The sequence below is a fragment of the Myotis lucifugus genome, unplaced genomic scaffold (assembly GCF_000147115.1).
Source record: "Myotis lucifugus unplaced genomic scaffold, Myoluc2.0 scaffold_50, whole genome shotgun sequence".
Taxonomy (NCBI): domain Eukaryota; kingdom Metazoa; phylum Chordata; class Mammalia; order Chiroptera; family Vespertilionidae; genus Myotis; species Myotis lucifugus.
Genome location: NW_005871098.1, coordinates 2,721,213 through 2,741,230, shown reverse-complemented (window position 1 = coordinate 2,741,230; position 20,018 = coordinate 2,721,213).

The following is a 20,018-nucleotide window of genomic DNA, read 5'->3' as shown; positions in this document are numbered from 1 at the left end:
TGAAGGAAAAATACCACATGATCTCACTCATTCATGGATAATAGAGACCATTATAAACTTTTGAACAATAATAGATACAGAGGCAGAGCTGCCTCAAACAGATTGTCAAACTGCAGCGGGAAAGCCGGGGAGGGTTGGGGGGCAGGAGAGAGGGGGATAAGAGATCAACCGAAGGACTTGTATGCATGCATATAAGCATAACCAATGGACATAAGACACTGGAGGTTAGGGGAGGCCAGCGGATTGTCAAGGGCGGGGGAAAAAAAGGACACATATATAATACCCTTTGTAATACTTTAAGCAATAAAAAAAATTAAAAAAACAAAACAAAAAGAAAAACAAAAAACTTGAGTCTTTGAAAGCATAAACAAGATTGTGGAACCTATAGCCAGGCTCACCAAGAAGCAAAGGGAGAGGACCCAAATAAACAAAACCAGAAATGAAAGAGGCAAATAACAACAGACCCCACAGAAACATAAAGGATGGTAAAATAAATTCTATGATCAACTCTATTTCAACAAACAGGTCAACCAAGGAGAAATGGACATATTCCTAGAAAAATATGATGTTCCAAAACTTGATCAGGAAGAATAAAAAATCTGAATAGGCTGATAACTATGGAGGAAATTGAAGCAGTAATAATAATAATAATGATGATAATAATAATAAAAACTTCTACCAAACAAAAGCCCTGAGGCAGATGGCTGTATGGGGGTTTTACCAAACATTCAAAGAAGAACTAAAACCTATCTTCCTCAGACTATTCCAAAAAAATTCAAGAGGAAGGAACACTTCCAAGCTTCTTTTATGAAGCCAGCATTACCCTAATACCAAAACCAGATAAAGACACTACAAAAAAAAAAAAGAAATATAGGCCAATATCTCTGATGAACATAGATGCTAAAATCCTCATTGAAATCCTAGCAAATAGGATCCAGAATTACATTAGAATGATCATACATCATGACCAAGTTGGATTTATCCTGGGGATGCAAAGTTGGTACAACATCCACAAATCTATAAACATGATGCATCACATAAACAAATTGAGAGATAAAAATCACATAGTCATATCAATTGACACAGAAAAAGCATTTGACAAAATCCAACACCTTTCCTTGATAAAAACTTTCAGCAAAGTGGGAATAGAGAGATCATACCTCAACATAATAAAAGCCATATATAACAAACCTACAGCCAACATCATACTCAATGGGCAAAAACTAAAATCATTTCCCCTAAGAACAGGAGCAAGACAGGGATGCTCACTCTCACCACTCCTGCTCAACATAGTACTGGAAGTGCTAGCCATAGTGATCAAACAAGAAGAAGAAATAAAAGAGTTCCAAATTGGAAAAGAAGAAGTAAAACTGTCATTATTCACAGATGACATGGTATTGTACATAGAAAACTCTAACGACACCATAAAAAAACTATTAGATTTAATAAATGAATTTAGCAATATACAAAATTAACACCCAGAAATATATGGCTTTTTTATACAGCAACTGGAGGTCCAATGTCTGAAATTGTGCGATACCCAAACCTCCTACTCCACGGGACCCAGAAGTTCCGCCCACCGTGGCCACCATGGGACCCAGAATTCCCGCCCACCATGGCCGCCGCAGGACCCATCAATGCTCATCCTGGTCATTACAATGTTATGGCCAGAGGCCTTTTATAATATAGACTAGTGGCCCAGTGCACAAAATTCGTGCACCAGGGGTTCCCTCTGCCCAGCCTGCACCTTCTCCAATCAGGGAACCCTTTGGGGGATGTCCGACCAATGGGGGATGTCTCGCAATCTGGGACCGCTGACTCCTAACCGCTCACCTGCCTGCCTGACTGATAGCCCCCAACTGCTCTCCCCTGCCAGCCTGATCTTGCTCCCAACTGCCTCTGCCTGCCTGATCACCTCTAACTGCCCTCCCTTCTGGCCTAATCGCCACTAACTCCCCTCCCTTGCTGGCCTGGTTGCTCCCAACTGCCTTTCCCTGCTGGCCTGATCTCACCCCCAATGGCCCTCCCCTGCCAGCCTGATCTTGCCCTCAACTGTCTTCCCCTGCCAGCCTGGTTGCCCCCAAATGCCCTCACCTGCCGACCTGATCTCGTCCCCAACGGCCCTCCCCTACTGGCCTGATCTCACCCCCAAGTGCCCTCCCCTACTGGCCTGATCTTGCCACCAACTGCCCTTCCCTGATGACCTGATTGCCCCTAACGGCCTCTGCCTCGGCCCCCACCACCATGGCTTTGTCCAGAAGGAAGTCAGACGTCCGGAAGTTGGCTGGTCAACCTGGTCTAATTAGCATATTACCCTTTTAGTAGTATATATAGTTTATATAAGATAGGATTGCCTAAATGGGGGGGGGCCTTTTTCATCAGGAGGAGATGCTATTGGCAGACAAAAATACATAATCCCTATATCTGGAGTGATAGCCAGCCACATGCACTATATTGCCAAATTGGTCATTAAAAAATCGAACTGCTTTCTTACACCTTACACCAAACAGCTCTTGCCCTTAAAATCCCTCTCCAGCCTTCACAGTTCACCCAGATTAGGTTCTGATTGGTCGGTTTCTATGCCAGTCAATGTCAAAAGCTTCACCTACTAGGCAGCAATTGGCTCATCGCAGTTCACCCAGATTTGGTTCTGATTGGTTGGTTTCCATGCCAGTCAGCGTCAAAAGCTCCGCCTCCTAGGCAGCCATTGGCTGCTCACACTTCACCCAGATTTGGTTCTGATTGCTCGGTTTCTATGCCAGTCAGCATCTCCGGGCCTATCAACAGGCCTGATCCGAGAGGTGGGGCTGATCAGCAGCCCCAGCATAGGCCAGAAAGAAAGAGAGGCACGGCTGCTGGCCAGGCCCAGAGATTAAGAGAGAGACAAGTGGTGATCAACAGCTGACACAGAAGCTATGGATCAGACCCTGCTTCTCTTTCCAGGCCTTTTTGGAGCCTAATCCGCTGCCCCCTCGTCAATTAGTGCTGGGTTGCAGGACATGCAATGGTGGGAGTCAGTGCTGGGTTGCCATGGCAACCCAGCACTGACTGCAGGACTGACTTCCAGTCAGTCCGGCCTTTGGTCATTTTGGATGTTATGGACCCTGGATTTTTATATATTAGGATAATGAGCTCACAGAAAGAGAAATACAAAAAATCAATCCCATTTACCATCACACCAAAAAAATTAGTATACCTAGAAATAAACTTAACTAAGGAGCTAAAAAACCTGTACTTGGAAAACTATAGGACATTGAAAAAAGAGATCGAGGAAGACATCAACAAATGGAAGAATATAGCGTGTTCATGGATTGGTAGAATCAACATCATTAAAATGTCCATATTACCCAAAGCTATCTATAGATTTAATGCAATCCTCATTAAAATACCAATGGCATATTTCACAGACCTAGAGGAAACTCTCCAAAAATTTATATGGAATAAAAAAAGACCTCACATAGCTGCAGCAATCTTGAGAAAGAAGAACAAAGTTGAAGGGATCACAATACCAGATATCAAGCTATATTGCAAAGCCACTATTCTCAAAACTGCCTGGTAATTTCATAAGAACAGACATATAGATCAATGGAACTGTACAGAGAACCCAGAAATTGACCCAAGACATTATGCTCAATTCATATTTGACAAAGGAGGCAAGAGCATACAATGGATTCAAGGCAGTCTCTTCAATAAATGGTGTTGGGAAACTAGCCCATCAACTTACACCATACACAAAAATAAACTCAAAATGGATAAAGTACTTAAATGTAAGATGGGAAACTATAAAAATCTGAGAAGAATCCATAGGAAGCAAAATATTAGACATAGGTTGTAGCAATTTCTTTACCAATACAGCTCCTAGGGCAATAGAAACTAAGGAGAAACTAAACACATGGAATTACATCAAAATAAACAGCTTCTTCACAGCAAAAGAAGCCATCAACAAACAACAAGAAAGTCCACTCCATGGCGGAACATATTTGCCAATGAAACGTCTGATAACGACCTAATCTCCCAAAATTTATAGGGAACTGATACAACTTAATGAAAGGCAGATAAACAATCTAATAAAAAAATGGGTAAATGACCTTAATAGACACTTTTTGAAAGTGGACATACCGAAGGCCAAAAGACATATGAAAACATGCTCAAAGTCACTAATAATCTGAGAGATGCAAATCAAAATGACCATGAGATAACCATTTCACAAGTGTCAGAATGGCTATCATCAACAGATCAACACGCAACAAGTGCTGGCAAGGATGTGGAGAAAAAGGAGCCCTCATACACGGCTGGTGGGAATGCAGACTGGTGTAGCCATTGTGGAAAACAGTGTGGAGATTCCTCAAAAACTTAAAAATGAAACTCCCATTTGACCCAGTAATCCCACTTCTAGGAATATATCCCAAGAAATCAGAAACACCAATCAGAAAGGACATATGCATCCCTATGTTCATAGCAGTACAATTTACCATAGCTAAGATTTGGAAACAGCTTAAGTGTCCATCAGCAGATGAATGGATTAGAAAACTGTGGTACATCTACACAATGGAATACTATGCTGCTGTAAAAAAGAAGGAATTCTTACCATTTGCAACAGCATGGATGGAACTGGAGAGCATTATGCTAAGTGAAATAAGCCAGTCAATGAAAGAAAAATACCACATGATCTCACTCATTTATGGATAATAAAGACCATTATAAACTGATGAACAAAAAAGATACAGAGGCAGAGCAGCATCGAACAGACTGTCAAATTACAGTGAGAAGGCCGGGGAGGGTTGGTGGGGGGGTAAGAGATCAACCGAAGGACTTGTATGCATGCATATCAGCATAACCAATGGACACAAGACACTGGGGGGGAGGTAGGGGAGGCCGAGGAAAGGTCAAGGGGTCGGGGGGAAAGGAGACATATGTAATACTCTTTGTAATACTTCAAGCAATAAAACAAAATTAAAAACAAAACAAAACAAAAAAAACTGTGGTACACCTACACAATGGAATTCTATGCTGCTGTGAAAAAGAAAGAACTCTTACCATTTGCAACAGCAAGGATAGACATGGAGAGCATTATGCTAAGTGATATAAAACAGTCAGAGAAAGATAATCATTACATGATCTCAACCCTTATGAAATATAATGAACAACATAAACTGATGAATAAAAATAGATCCAGAAACAGAGAAGCATCGAACAGACCATCAAACTTCAGAAGGAAGGCAGGGGGCTGGTAAGAGATCAACCAAAGGACTTGTATGCATTCATATAAACATAACCAATGATCACAGACACTAAGGGGGTGAGGGCATGTGCTGGGGGGTGAGGTTGGCTGGGGAGAAGTCAATGGGGGGGAAAGGAGACATATGTAATACTATATGTAATACTTTAAACAATAAAGAATTAAAAATAATTATAATAAATAGGACCACATCACAATAAAAAATGTGTGCATCATCATCTATAGTACTTTCAATAATAAAGATAAAGATAAATTTAAAAAGAGATAGAGAATAGGGATGCCTATTATTTAATTTAATAAGAGCCAGGGGCCGTCACATCTAAAACAACCGAACAGACAACCGAACAGGAGGTTTAGTGAGGGACGACCAAATGACTGAGCAGCAGGCTGTGTGGGGCAACCAGGCTGGCAGGGGGGACATTAGGGGGGGCAACCAAACGATCGAACAGCAGGCTATGTGGTGAGACCAGGCCAATGGGGGGGGGGCAGTGAGGGGCAACCAGACCAACAGTGGGAGCTTTTGGGAGTGACCAGGCCAGCAGCGGAGGTTGTGAGGGGTGACCAAACTGGCAAGGGGGCAGTTGGTGGCAACTAGGCCAGCAGGGGGGCATTTGGGGGCTATCAGGCTTTGGGGGGGGGAGTGAGGGGTGACCAGGATGGAAGAGGGGGGCAATGAGGTGACCAGGCTGGCAGGGGGGCAGTTGGGGGCAACTAGGCCTGCAGGAAGGCCAATGAGGGGTGACCAGCCTGGCAGGGAAGGAAGTTAGGGGTGATCAGGCTGGCAGGGGGCCAGTTAGGAGCGATCAGGCAGGCAGCAGTGAGCAGTAGAGCCAGCAGTCTGGATTTTGAGAGGATGTCTGATTGCCGATTAGGGATCAGTCCCAAACTGCGCAGTGGGGACATCCCACAGGGGTCTGGATAGAGGAGGGTACAGGCTGGGCTGAGAGAATTCCCGCCCCCCCCCCCCCGCATGAATTTCATGCATGGGGCCTCTAGTTAACATATAATTTTATACTTCAATTCCACATTAATAAAAATTAAATGTTATTTTCAAGCCTAATGCTTTATTCTTTTGAAATGTCTAAGAAAACTTCCTAAATAATGTAGAACAGTGTGAGGCAAGGAGAAAGATGAGGTGAAGCATAGGCAGAAGCAAGGTCACAAGTGGCCTTCCAGGCCAGAATCATGGGTGTGGATTTTTATTCTAAGTACAGAAGGAGGGCTGTGTGGCTCAGCTGGTAGGAGTGTGGTTCCATACACCAAAAGTTTGCGAGTTTGGTCCCTGGTCAGGACACATACCTGTTTTGGGTTCCATCCCCATTAGGGTGGGAACAGGAGGAAACCGACTGATGTTTCTCTCTCTCTCTTTCTCTCTCTCTCTCTCTCTCTCTCTCTCTCTCTCAAAAAAAAAAGCAATAAAACATAGACTCACTGAGGGTAAAAAAATAAATAAATAAGTACAGAAGGAGGCCATAGAATGTTTTCTTATTTTTTAAGTTATATTTATTGAGATAAAACTGACTATATATATATATATATATATATATATATATATATATATATATATGGTAGAAGTTCCCCACAGACTCTATAATACACAATTTTCAGAGTTAAATGAAGGCACTCAGTGCATTCTATGGAATTGGGGGGAGAGATAAAGAAAGAAAGAAGAAAGAAAGAAAGAAGAAAGAAAGAAAGAAAGAAAGAAAGAAAGAAAGAAAGAAAGAAAGACCAAATTTCATCGAATGCTCTGCTTTCTTACAATATATATATTATCTTATATTTTAATTACATTTATGTATATGCTGGTTTTATATATCCTATGTACCATCACATGTATGAATTTAATAAAATTCACCCTCTTCAGGTATAACAGTTTGATGATTATAGAAAAGTGTATAAAGGTATATACTAGTAAACTACCATAATCAAGAAAAATATGATTTCATCACCCCAAAAAGTTCCCTTGTGTTCCTCACACTCTTGCAACCACAGATCTTTCCCTGTAGTTTCCCAGGGTGTTGTATAAATAGAATCATGTAGCTTCTTCCACTTAACGTCTTTCAGACTCATCTATGTCATTGAATGTGCCAGTTGTTCATTACTGCTAAAAGAATTTCATTTTATACAGGTACTGTTTGTTAATCCATTTACTGCTTGATGAAAGTTTGGGTTGTTTTCAGTTTGGCAATTATGAATAAAGCTTCAGAGACTTTTAAAGAAGGATTGACATGATCTGACTTACACTCTTAAATAAATATGTCTGTGCCATGGCAAGTGTGAGTCATTGGTTAGAGCACAGTCAGTGCGTGGAAGGGTCACAGGTTTGATTCCTGATCAATGTCACTTAACTGGGTTGCAAGTTTGATACCTGGCCCCGATCTATCAGGGCGCTTGCAGGAAGCAACCAATTGATGTGTCTCTCTGATATTGATATTTCTCCCTCTCCCCCTTCCTCCCTCCCTTGAATTCTCTCTAAAAATAAATGGGAAAAATATCCTCATTTGAGGATTAACAAAAAAGTCACAATACTTATTTTGAAAGCAGAATAGAAAACATTTATGTAATGGGAAAATAGGAAAAATCAAAGATGCCTTTGTGGTTTTTGTCTGAAGCAACTAGATTACTGTTTCCTTCTTCATTTCCAATTATCTCCCTCCTTCCATACCATGTTAGCATAAGCATCCTGTGGGTATGCTAGTAAAATTAAATTTGGGACATCAAAAATTTGAAAATATAGAATTTTCTATGAAATTGACAATATATCATCCAGTGACATAAAAACAAATTTTGTCACAGTCAAGTAACTTCCAGAGCCTTATAATAAGTGTCTACAACACTATCTTTCAACAAAATGATTTAATTTCTTTTAAGAGTTATACTTGAAACACTAAAATTAGATCAGGTAATTGGGGAAATTTTAAATCCTGTCACACTTACATTTTGGTCTAAATATTAATTTAAGAAAAATATTAGAACTGTGAGAGCCTTGTTTATACCAGCAAGCCTCAGGCAGCAGCACATAATCCTGTGAGAGATTACCCCAGGATGGTTTCAGTTCCATAAATGAACTAAGGGGCGCCCTAGGGAAAGTATAAGGAGAAGCACATCATCATAGCTCTGAGAAATGTACACTTGTACTGCACAGTCTATAAGAAGCATCTACACAAAATGTTCTACTTCTAAATCATAGACATTGTGGACTGGATTATTTTTACTCTGTACTTGCTAATTACTGAAGTTGAACCCTTTGAGTAGAGAATCATATTCTTATTTTTTCTCATATCTGAAATGCATAACCATGTGCCGGAAACCAGTCCATCCTTGCTGCTTGACACAGTCGCTGCAGGGAAGAAACATCTGCACAGCATATGTTTCAAGGAACCTGGCGTATATGGCATACTGTTCTTAATATGTTTGCTCCCCTTCTTAGTGCTATGTGTTTTAACCAAGGTCACCTCTCTGAGAAAGGTTGTTTCCCCAGGTGGGGATTTTTCCCTGGAGTTAGGGATTAACAGGACTAAGGAAGGGAATAAAACCCCTTAACTAAGTGCCAGGCGGGTAATTGATCACTTTAACTACGAACAATCACGCTTAAGCTACATAATCTTTACTTAGGATAATCTCCTTCAGTTACTTTCTTGTAGCTTAACAAAACAATAGAGTAGTGACCTTGGAATGGAGATAACAAACGACCTAACCTTTGGAATAGAATGGATAGGATTAAAATCAACTGGTATAAATACAGATGTAACAGGAGAATAAAGACAGAACCTGGCTGGAGAACCTGGCTAGAACGTGCTGAAGAACCTGGCTATGCTGATCAACTGAACACTGTCTCCGTGCCAATCATTCTTCACCGACTCCGTCCACACCTTTGGGAACCCCTGGACCTGTTGGGGCTGGACCCCAACAACCATGTAAAAAGTGAGACTGTTTACTCAAGTCACCTCCGTTCATACTGGGACCATCCTTCACTTTGAGCTGCATAAGAATAGAGTCTATGTGCTTAAACTCCCAGAAAGCATTTTGGGTAAGTTCTACTTTCTCTAGAGGCACATAAACATAAAATAAATTACCAGCAATGAGGATTTACATTTGCCTTCATCATCCCATAGGGAGATCAAAGTGTGTTTTTACTTAATTTTGAACCTGTGCTATTTGTATATTTCTGAAGAGGCTTAGTTCTAAAGATTAATATTTCTTCTAATTTTCAGGTTACAGCTTTTTTTCTTTGTACCTCTTTTCTGCCTTTTTTATATTAACAAAAAATATCCACAAATTGAAAAGCATGTGATGTTTGTTGAATCTTCATAGTTAGGTTTACAGTGTGGCAGCCTGGTTTAGAGTTCAGTGTATGGTGTGAATGATACATTAGAACACACATATCAACATTATGACCTGCTGAGTGAATATATTTATAAATGTCTGAATATCAGTGATCATTAGAATCATATTTAGAAAATATCTTATTTAGTTGCTTATTTTGTTAATTACAGGCCAACTTTAGACTTTAAGAAAGTAAATGATTGCTATATTTTTACACATATATATGATTTTCTCAAGTTTTGCATTTGCATACCATATTGCCTAATTCAGAACTATAATCAAATAGACAAATTCTTGCAATTAAAAAACTCTCCACTGAGCTTTTGGAATCAAAATAATAGTAACAGCTTTTTTATTTTGTTGTTCACATTGGTTTTTAAAGCTAATGGGAGTAAAAATCTTAGGTGCTCACTGCTGCAGTGGGTAGGGGCCAAGGCAGAGGCAGCCACCTCCACAGTGGGGGCTGAGCCCCCTGCACGAATTTCATGCATTGGGCCCCTAATATATATATATATCAGCCATATTATAAATTTTTAATTTATAATTGTATACTATTTTGTTATATATCATACATTTCATAAATATAGCTTGGCATACAAATTATTATAATCTATTTTGATCTATGACAAGCTTGTTGACTTTAGGCAGTTTTTCATCCTCTCTGTTTCAATTATTTATCTGCAAAGTGGGCTGATAGCACCTGCCTCATAGTGTAATTGTCATCATAATTGTCAGGATTTGGTAGGACAATATATGTAGTGGCCAAGAGTTCTTTCCATCAGCAGCAGTAGTGTCATCATTGCTAAACAACTCGGTTGCAAAGTTTGTTGCCAATAATAAATACAAGTCAGCTATCTGGGTTGCCAATAATAAATACAAGTCAGCTATCTGGGTTTCTGAAATTTGGAATTCACTTTGTTACTTAAACATAATACTTTACACTCAGAACATCAATATACTAGTATAAGTGAAATTTTCCTATGTAGTCAGTTCTGAACATTTTAATTAAAATGCAATTAAATACCTTTATCTCACATTCATATTAGAACACATTTCATTTGCTTAGACGTGGTGTAAGGCTCTGTAAATACAAAGACATGTTGAAGGAAAAGCCCTGTCAAGTAGTAAAATCTCAAAAGGAAAATACACTGGATACTACCAATGGCAATGCCTGGTTGCATAAGTTATTATAACGGGAAGAGAGTGATAATGTTAGAAGAAAAAATGGTTAGAAAAGGTTCTGTAGGGCTTTTTATATCCAAACCTTTGCAATAAATATTAATATTGAACTACTATGTCCTATAGGTTATATTTGGGAAAAAATAAGACCAACACACACACACACACACATATTTTCTTGCTACATATGCACTGACTTTCTAAATGCACACGCCTTCCATCTCAAACCAAGTAGGGCAGTTTTCTCTTATATTGTGTTAGACATTATCCAAGTAGCTGGAAATACAAAAGCATATTAAGAAATAAATGCATATGTTAATGCAGTTAGCATATGTGCTTATTGATACATACATCAATGTGAAAATTTTCTCAGATAATTCTTCCTGACCAAGCTAATTGCATCTTTTCACTGCTCTCTAATTGATCCACATTATGTTCTTCACAGACAACACTAATTGAAATTAATTCTTAATTTGTTTCTATATTTTTGTCTTTTTGTATATCTTCCAAACTAGAATATACACTTTATTTTCCTCATCTACAGTCTATACTTCTCTCATATGGAGCATCACTAAAGCCCTTTCAGAAACTGTGTACTATGTGTATACTAATGTTAATGGTTTATATATGTATATATAAAATTTAAAATTCTCTTAAAACTTACATGAACATTTATTTTTTAAATGTAGGTATGTGTATACCTTGTATATGAAAGAAAAATAATCCAATAGAATAAATTACTTTATTTTATTCACATAATTACAATAATTCCTACCATGTCATTTTTTTTCAATGATGTGTATATTGGAATTGTGGCTATAAGAACATCATTTTCATTATTTTTTTGGAAAAACTTCAACATCTCTATTCAAGGACTAACTGGATCATGTTTATAGAGGCTTTTCAAGGCATCTGTTCTTAGCGATGGCTGAGAATAGGGCCCACCATGAGGACTGGAAGGATCCACCTAGATTTGTTGATTAAGTCCTTGCACCTGGATGTAATTGTCATGCCACTGTGCTGGGGTTTTCTTAAGCTACTGGTAAAACAAATTAGCTCAATTTAAACTGGCATCCAGTGGAGAAGCCACAACTCACCTCATAAAATGTTTTCCAAATAATTATTTTTGTATTGCCAGTTTTACCTCATGAATATTTTCCTGGGGGCTGGGTAAAAAAATAAAGCTAAACCAGAGATAAAAATTCTACTCATTTTATAGCCTTTAATATTGCAGTATAATTAAGATATGGGTAACTACGTGATTATAATTTCAGTTCAGATAAATTGTTTTCCTAGTAAACAAAACATAAATTCATATATTTAGTTGTGAGGTCGAATTTACATATTAGTCTCATATTTGTATTCAAGTTTCATAAATCATTGACATATTTGCTATGGCTTTAATGACATAAATATTTTTACAGATAGAAAAGATGTGTGTGAGAGTCATGATAAACAGCAGACAAAATTCATTTTTGTTAGTAAACTTCATGGAACTCATTTGAGTTTGCATTTCTGAGACATTTTATACTTAGTAACCAAATTCACATGTTTTCTGAAAATCCAATAAATTTAAAAGTTTAATGGTTGGTAAGAATGGGGTTAGTGCTTGTGGGATTATGGGACTAATACATGTATGTATTTCTTTGCACACTCACTACTTATTCACTTAGTACACATTTCATGGGCACCAATTAGGTGTCAGGCAGAACAGAGCAGGGAAGCATGGTAAGTCCCCGCCTTCCCATGCTCATGAAGTAGCTTAGCTTGAGAGACCCCAGACAATGGTGTAAATGCCCACAGCCTCTCCTTTTCAAAGTCATGAATTTTTAAAATTAAATAAATGTCATGTTCTTGCCTTATTTAGTTTTTAAATAACTTTCTTTAAATGATATTGAGCAAAATAAATGGAAGTATTTCGTGATTTTAGGGCTAGAAACATATAGCCATGTAATGACTATTTCATTTTTCCAGCATACTCATCCTATATAATAAAGAGCTAATAGGCTAATGGTCCTGATGCCCTCACGCTAGAACATCTGATCAGCAGGTGCGCACGGTGGGCAGGAACTTGACTCTGGAGGACTTGACCAGAGGCACGGGTGGGTTTCTGGGTCCCGCCTCCCAGGCCCCAGGACTCTTTCTGGGCGGGAGAGTGGGGCTACGTGCTCGGGGAGGTGCGTGCGAGGAGGGATTCTGGGACTCACGCTATTTCGAGTGCCGGGAAACTAGTAGGTAATAATTTTCTCAGATCCTTGGTTGGTATATCACTCTTTTCGCTGATTAAGTTAGGAAGAAATCTCTAATTTAACATTGTAGCAAACTGCCTTTTTTAAATTAACAAAATACTTACAGGTGTGCAGATGTATAATGGATTTAGACATGATTAAAATGTACTACTATTAGTATAGCAAGACTAGCAGCAAAGTATTCTCTAAGTACCTCTCTATAACCTTCCCTTTGCCAATGTTGCTAAGTCTAAATATCTTAATAGATGACTTTCAAGATTATTTCATATTGAGAATTGTATCATCAGAAATAGTTACTTTGGCTACTCTGTCATTTCTCACTTTACCCCAACTAAAAGTTTTCTATCAAAATCAGGTTTTTTTAAACTTAATTTTTTCTTTAAAACTTCTAATAATTTCCACATTATTTTTTATTTTAAATTATTTTATTTGAATTATGTTATTATTTTGTTATTAAAATAAAAAGCTTTATTTTATAAAGAATAATCTGTAAACCTTACAATACTAATTAGAAATACGTCAGACAATTTGAATTAAACCATTGGATAGTGCTTATTCAGCTCTAATGTGAATAGTCTGGACATTTTGAAAAACATCCAAATGGGATGCAAATAAAAAACTGTCAAAAACCTAAACCAAGTTCAGCCAGGCGTACAAGACCAGTTCCCATGAACTGAGAGGAAAAATTAAACACGGTCAGAGGTGCTGAGAAATCTTAAAAGCTGGGTAACAACTTTTCTCATCTTTTGCTAGTGGATCCTAAAAAAGATATTAATAATTTTAATAGATAATGAAAATCTGCAGGGCAGAGATTTTATATAATAATAACCTAACAATTTACATCCTCATTATGCACAATTTCCTCTTACGTAAAAAAAGTAATTTGGATGTAATATTCAACTCACAACAAAGAGATCATAATTCCATAGTGATATCCATATCCAAATAAAATCTTAACTCAAAGAATCAAACCTTAAATTGCTTCACTGTAAAACATTTGAGTTGTCAACTTTCTACTTGAGGGAGAAAAGATATTTGACACTGAAAACAATTTGAAACAACATAGTAACATACAGAATGTCCAAAACCAGATATATTTTGATAATTATTCTTTTTTTCTTTTAACAAATATTTCTTGAACACTAATAAGTGCTAATATTCAGGTACATAAATACATAAACATTTAATTCTGATATTAAGGAAACTCAAATTCTCATAAGAAACAAAACTATAATAAACAAAATTATACTTTATTCAGTATTTTAATTATAAATCATAATTATATAAATATTAGTTTTTAAATGTATTTTAAAATGTCTATATTTAAAATTCTAAACCATATCTAACATATTTGATGAGGTCTAAACATTCAAGATAAGAAAATTTCACTTGTAAAATGAACCCCAAATAATTATAATAATCTAAAACTTAATGTTTTCACAGAATTTAAGCAGAGATACAAGAGGTAATTCCCAGTCTCATGTGATCCTATTACAAAGCTTTCCACAGACATTAAAGCCTATAAATGACCTTATGGGTGACCTAATACACAGCTCCCATTTCTCAGGTCAGAAAACCAAGGCCCAGAGACAATCAGTGACTTGCTGGCTAATTAGAGATACAGACAGCCCTGAGATCTCCTAGATTCCAAAATGGAGAATCCCAACACTGTTCTCAGGTAAGGTTTATGATTTTTTTTCTCACATGTAAAATACATATGCCAAAGTTGTTGATGGTCTAAAGAAAGAGGAGTCTCCAACTGCTTGACTTTACAAAATCAAATTGTATCATATGAAAATTGTATGCATGTCACCACCCTCGAGTCTATCCCAACTTATAGTGGGTAGTGTTATAGGAAAATTACTCTTTATTTTTTTTTATTTTTATAAACCCATTAGATAAATAAAGTAAGTATTAAAGAGTACTAAAATTGTTTAAGTGGTAAGTAACCTGGAATTTCTTAACCATAGATAGGTAGTAGGAAGCCAGTAGGGGTAGGGGTGGGGGAATCTCAAGAAAAATGTAGGAAATATTTTCTGATACTAAAATTTACTTTAAATTCCTGAAATCACTGACAATTATGCTGCCTACATTAACATAAATGTGCCAAATATAACTAAAGTTATACCTAAAAGTAAACATATATGTCCCATTATTCACACTTTTACTTCTGTACCTACAGGGTAAAACTGCAAAACATTGTAAAAACTAGTCTTTTGTAACTTATTCAAAACTGGTGGAGATGATTACAAAGTCATGAGATACCATTTATCTGTTGAGTTGTTAATATGATTTTTGGCATAGTTTAATAATATAGTTTAATTTTAACTTAAAAGAACATAGTTTTTTATTTCAATATTTTTCTGCTTATACTTCACAATAGATAATTGCATGTGTAATCATTATTGGTCATTGGCCATTAATTTGTTTCAGTGTATGTACCTCAGTGGGCAGTAATTACTGCACAGCCTTTAATAAGATATCATTAACAAAATGAGAAGACCAGAGAAAATATGTTAATTACTGTAGGTGCTCCATTGGTTTCTCCCTGGAATAAACAAATCTAACAATTAAGATCACACTTACTTTTTGCCAGACTATATTACTCAGTGCAAAAAAGGGGGGAGGGGGCGGGAGGGAAAGGGAATGCTACATATTTTGAGGAAAAGATATTTGAGGGAATTAATATTGTTTTCCTTTTAAATTCAAATCAGCAAATCTAAAAAATAGAAAAACAGCTGTTACACCAAATAGCAATTTCATAAAGGCTCATAAAGGTTTGCAATGAAGGAAAGGAAAAAAAATAACTACGATATTATAATTACGATGAGAAATATCTCAAAATACAGAAATGTTTTAATATTTTTAAACTATTGTAGGGCAAGTTAAACTTATTTCCAATTAGTCTAAGTAAAAACAGACCAGGGAATTTTTTAAATGCTCCAGTGAAGAACTTGCAACACACCAGACTCACTAAGAACATAATAGGTTTTGGTGACCAGTGTAGAGTTCCAAATATTTCTTAGCATAGTATTCAAAGTATGTTGCTAATCTGAAAGCATAATAAAAATATCTGTCTGTTCAATTATTTCTGGCTTTTAATCTTCATCCCTCCAGTTCATCACTCAGAACTTTCTAAACATGCTAATTTGTCCTAGCATTTGCTTTATGAATCTTCAGATACAAATACATATGTATGCATTTCTTGTCGCTGTTTATTTAGGCTTTCTCTGCAACTGGGTTTGCATGCATCTAAGATCCAGACCCTGAAGCTGTTCCTGCCTTTCTTTTATTGTCCTGAACAGGCACATCTCATTTCACCTTCATTATTCTACAGTTTCAGGCCTTCCAATCTCCCTTCCAGCTCTTCCAGCTGTACCTTTTACAACCCAGCTGGTGGGAGCCGTTAATAGAAATTCTGCCTTTTCCTGACCACAGGCAACTCTCACCCTAAGTTTCTTTTTACTTTTCTTATTTGGAATGGTTTATCTGTAATTTTTTATTTTTTTCTTTATTGATTAAGGTATTACTTATCTGTTCTTATCCCACCATTGCCCACCCAACCCCCCACTAATGCCTTCACCCCGCTGGTGTCTGTGTCCATTGGTTAGGCTTATATGCATGCATACAAGTCCTTTGGTTGATCTCTCCCCTTTACCCCCATGCTCGCCTACCTTCCCTCTAAGGTTTGAAAGTCCGATCAATGCTTCTCTGTCTCTGGATCTGTTTTTCTTCATCAGTTTATGTTGTTCATTATATTCCACAAATGAGTGAGATCCTGTGATATTTATCTTTCTCTGACTGCCTTATTACGCTTAGCATAATGCTCTCCAGGTCCAACCATTCTTACCAACCAAATGGTAAGAATTCCTTCTTTTTTACAGCAGTGTAGTATTCCATTGTATAGATGCACAACAAGTTTTAATCCATTCATATGCTGATGGGCACATAGGCTGTTTCCGAAACTTAGCTATGGTAAATTGTGCTGCTATGAACATAGGGGTGCACATATCCTTTCTGATTGATGCTTCCAGTTTCTTGGGATATATTCCTAGAAGTGGGATCACTGGGTCAAATGGGAGTTCCATTTTTAGTTTTTTGAGGAAACTCCATACTGTTCTCCACAGTGGCTGCACCAGTCTGCATTCTCACTAGCAGTGCACAAGGGTTCCTTTTTCTCCACATCGTCGCCAGCACTTGTCATTTGTTAATTTGTTGATGATAACCATTCTGACAGGTATGAGATGGTACCACATTATCATTTTGATTTGCATCTCTCAGATGATTAGTGACTTGCAGCATCCTATGTAATAAAGAGGGAATATGCAAATTGACCCTCATGCGGTCGCAAAGACGGAGGCACCCACAGCCAATAAGGAGGGAATATGCTAATTGACTGCCTTGCCCTCAAAGATGGCGTCACCCACAGCCACAAGATGGTGGCACCCAGTCCCTTCAGCCCCACCAGGGCGGCAGGCATGCGGCAAGGCCAGGCCCGCCGGACTTGGCGTGTGCCTGCCTCCAGAGTCTCCCAGTCCCCTCAACACCCCAGCCCCCCAGGGTCAGCCTGAAGCACAGGCAAGCCTAGGATGGTGGCTGCCAAGCCAATGCCTGAGGCACAGGCAAGCCTCTGATACCAGCTACCCAGCCACCCAGGGCCACCTGAGGCTCAGATAACCAGGGCCGGCCGAGGCTTGCGCTGCCGGCAGTGGCAGCAGCAGAGTTGTGATGGGGTGTTGCCTTCCCCTGATTGCCGGGTTACTTCCCGCCCATGAGGGCTCCCGGACTGTATGAGGGGGCAGGAAGGGCTGAGGGACCCTCACCAGTGCATAAATTTTCATACACCGGGCCTCTAGTATTTTCATATGTCTCTTGGCCTTCCTTATGTCCTCTTTTGAAAAGTATCTATTTAGGTCCGTTGCCCATTTCTTGATTGGGTTGTTTATCTTCCTTTTGTTAAGTTGTATGAGTTCCCTGTAAATGTTGGAGATTAAACCCTTATTGGAGATAACATTGGCATATATGTTCTCCCATGCAGTGGGCTTTCTTTTTGTTTGTTGATGGTTTCTTTTGCTGTGCAGAAGCTTTTAATTTTGATGCAGTCCTATTTGTTTATTTTCTCCTTTGTTTCCATTGCCTTAAGAGATGTATTAGTAAAGATATTCCTAAAACATATGTCTGATATTTTGCTGCCTATGGATTCTTCTAAGATTTTTATGGTTTCCCATCTTATGTTTAAGTCCTTTATACATTTTGAGTTTATTTTTGTGTATGGTGTAAGTTGGTGGTCTAGTTTCATTTTTTTTTTTTTGCATGCATCTCTCCAATTTTCCCAGCACCATTTATTGAAGGGACTGTCTTGACTCCATTGTATGTTCTTGCCTCCTTTGTTAAATATTAATTGAGCATAGTGGTTTGGGTCGATTTCTGGGTTCTCTATTCTATACTATTGGTCTATATGTCTGTTTTTGTGCCAATACCAGGCAGTTTTGAGAACAGTAGCTTTGTAATGTAGCTTAATATCTGGTATTGAGATCCGTCATACTTTGTTCTTCTTTCTCAGGATTGCTGCAGCTATTTGGAGGCTTTTTTATTCCAGATAAATTTTTGGAGAGTTCATTCTAGGTCTGTGAAATATGCCATTGGTATTTTATTTTATTTATTTATTTATTTATTTTTTGTTCTTTTTTTTATTTGTACACACATTTTATTTTACTTTATTTTTTTATTGTTTAAAGTATTACAAAGGGTATTACATATGTGTCCTTTTTTTTCCCCTGCCCTTGACAATGTCCTGACCTCCCCTAGCCCCCAGTGTCTTATGTCCATTGGTTATGCTTATATGCATGCATAAAAGTCCTTCAGTTGATCTCTTACCCTCCTCCCTCCTGCCCCCCAACCCTCCCTGGCCTTCCCGCTGCAGTTTGACAATCTGTTGGAGGCAGCTCTGCCTCTGTATCTATTATTGTTCAAAAGTTTATAGTGGTCTTTATTATCCATAAATGAGTGAGATCATGTGGTATTTTTCCTTCATTGACTGGCTTATGTCACTTAGCATATTGCTCTCCAGTTCCATCCATGCCATTGCAAATGGTAAGAGTTCCTTCTTTTTTACAGCAGCATAGTATTCCATCCTGTACATGTACCACTATTTTCTAATCCATTCATCTACTGATGGGCACTTAGGCTGTTTCCAGATCTTAGCTATGGTGAATTGTGCTGCTATGAACATATGGGTGCATATATCCTTTCTGATTGGGGTTTCTGGTTTCTTGGGATATATTCCTAGAAGTGGGGTCACAGGGTCAAATGGGAGTTCCATTTTTAGTTTTTTGAGGAAACTCCATACTGTCTTCCATAGTGGCTGCACCAGTCTGCATTCCCACCAGCAGTGCACAAGTGTTCCTTTTTCTCCACATCCTCTCCAGCACTTGTCGTTTGTTGATTTGTTGATGATAGCCAGACTGACAGGTGTGAGATGTTACTTCATTGTTGTTTTGATTTGCATCTCTCAGATGATTGGTGACTTTGAGCATGTTTTCATATGTCTCTTGGCTTTCTGAATGTCCTCTTTTGAAAGGTGTCTATTTAGGTCCTTTGCCCATTTTTTGATTGGATTGTTTATCTTCCTTTTGTTAAGTTGTATGAGTTCCCTATAAATGTTGGAGATTAGGCCCTTATCAGATATGACATTGGCAAATACGTTTTCCCACTCAGTGGGTTTTCTCATTGTTTTGTTGATGGTTTCTTTTGCTGTGCAGAAGCTTTTTATTTTGATGTAGTCCCATTTGTTCATTTTCTCTTTATTTTTCATTTTGTAAAAAGGGGCGCAAGCACCCCTTTTCGGGGGGAAAGCATAAATCTTGGATTCCAGCGGCCTTGGGATTATAAACGAACCGGGCCATTTCCCCGCCCGCAAATGACGCTGTTAGAAATTAATTAGGTAAGAGCACTGAAGCGTCAAAACGCAGCATCAATTCAAACAGCTCCGAAGCCAACAGCGCATGCATGCCCAGCATGTT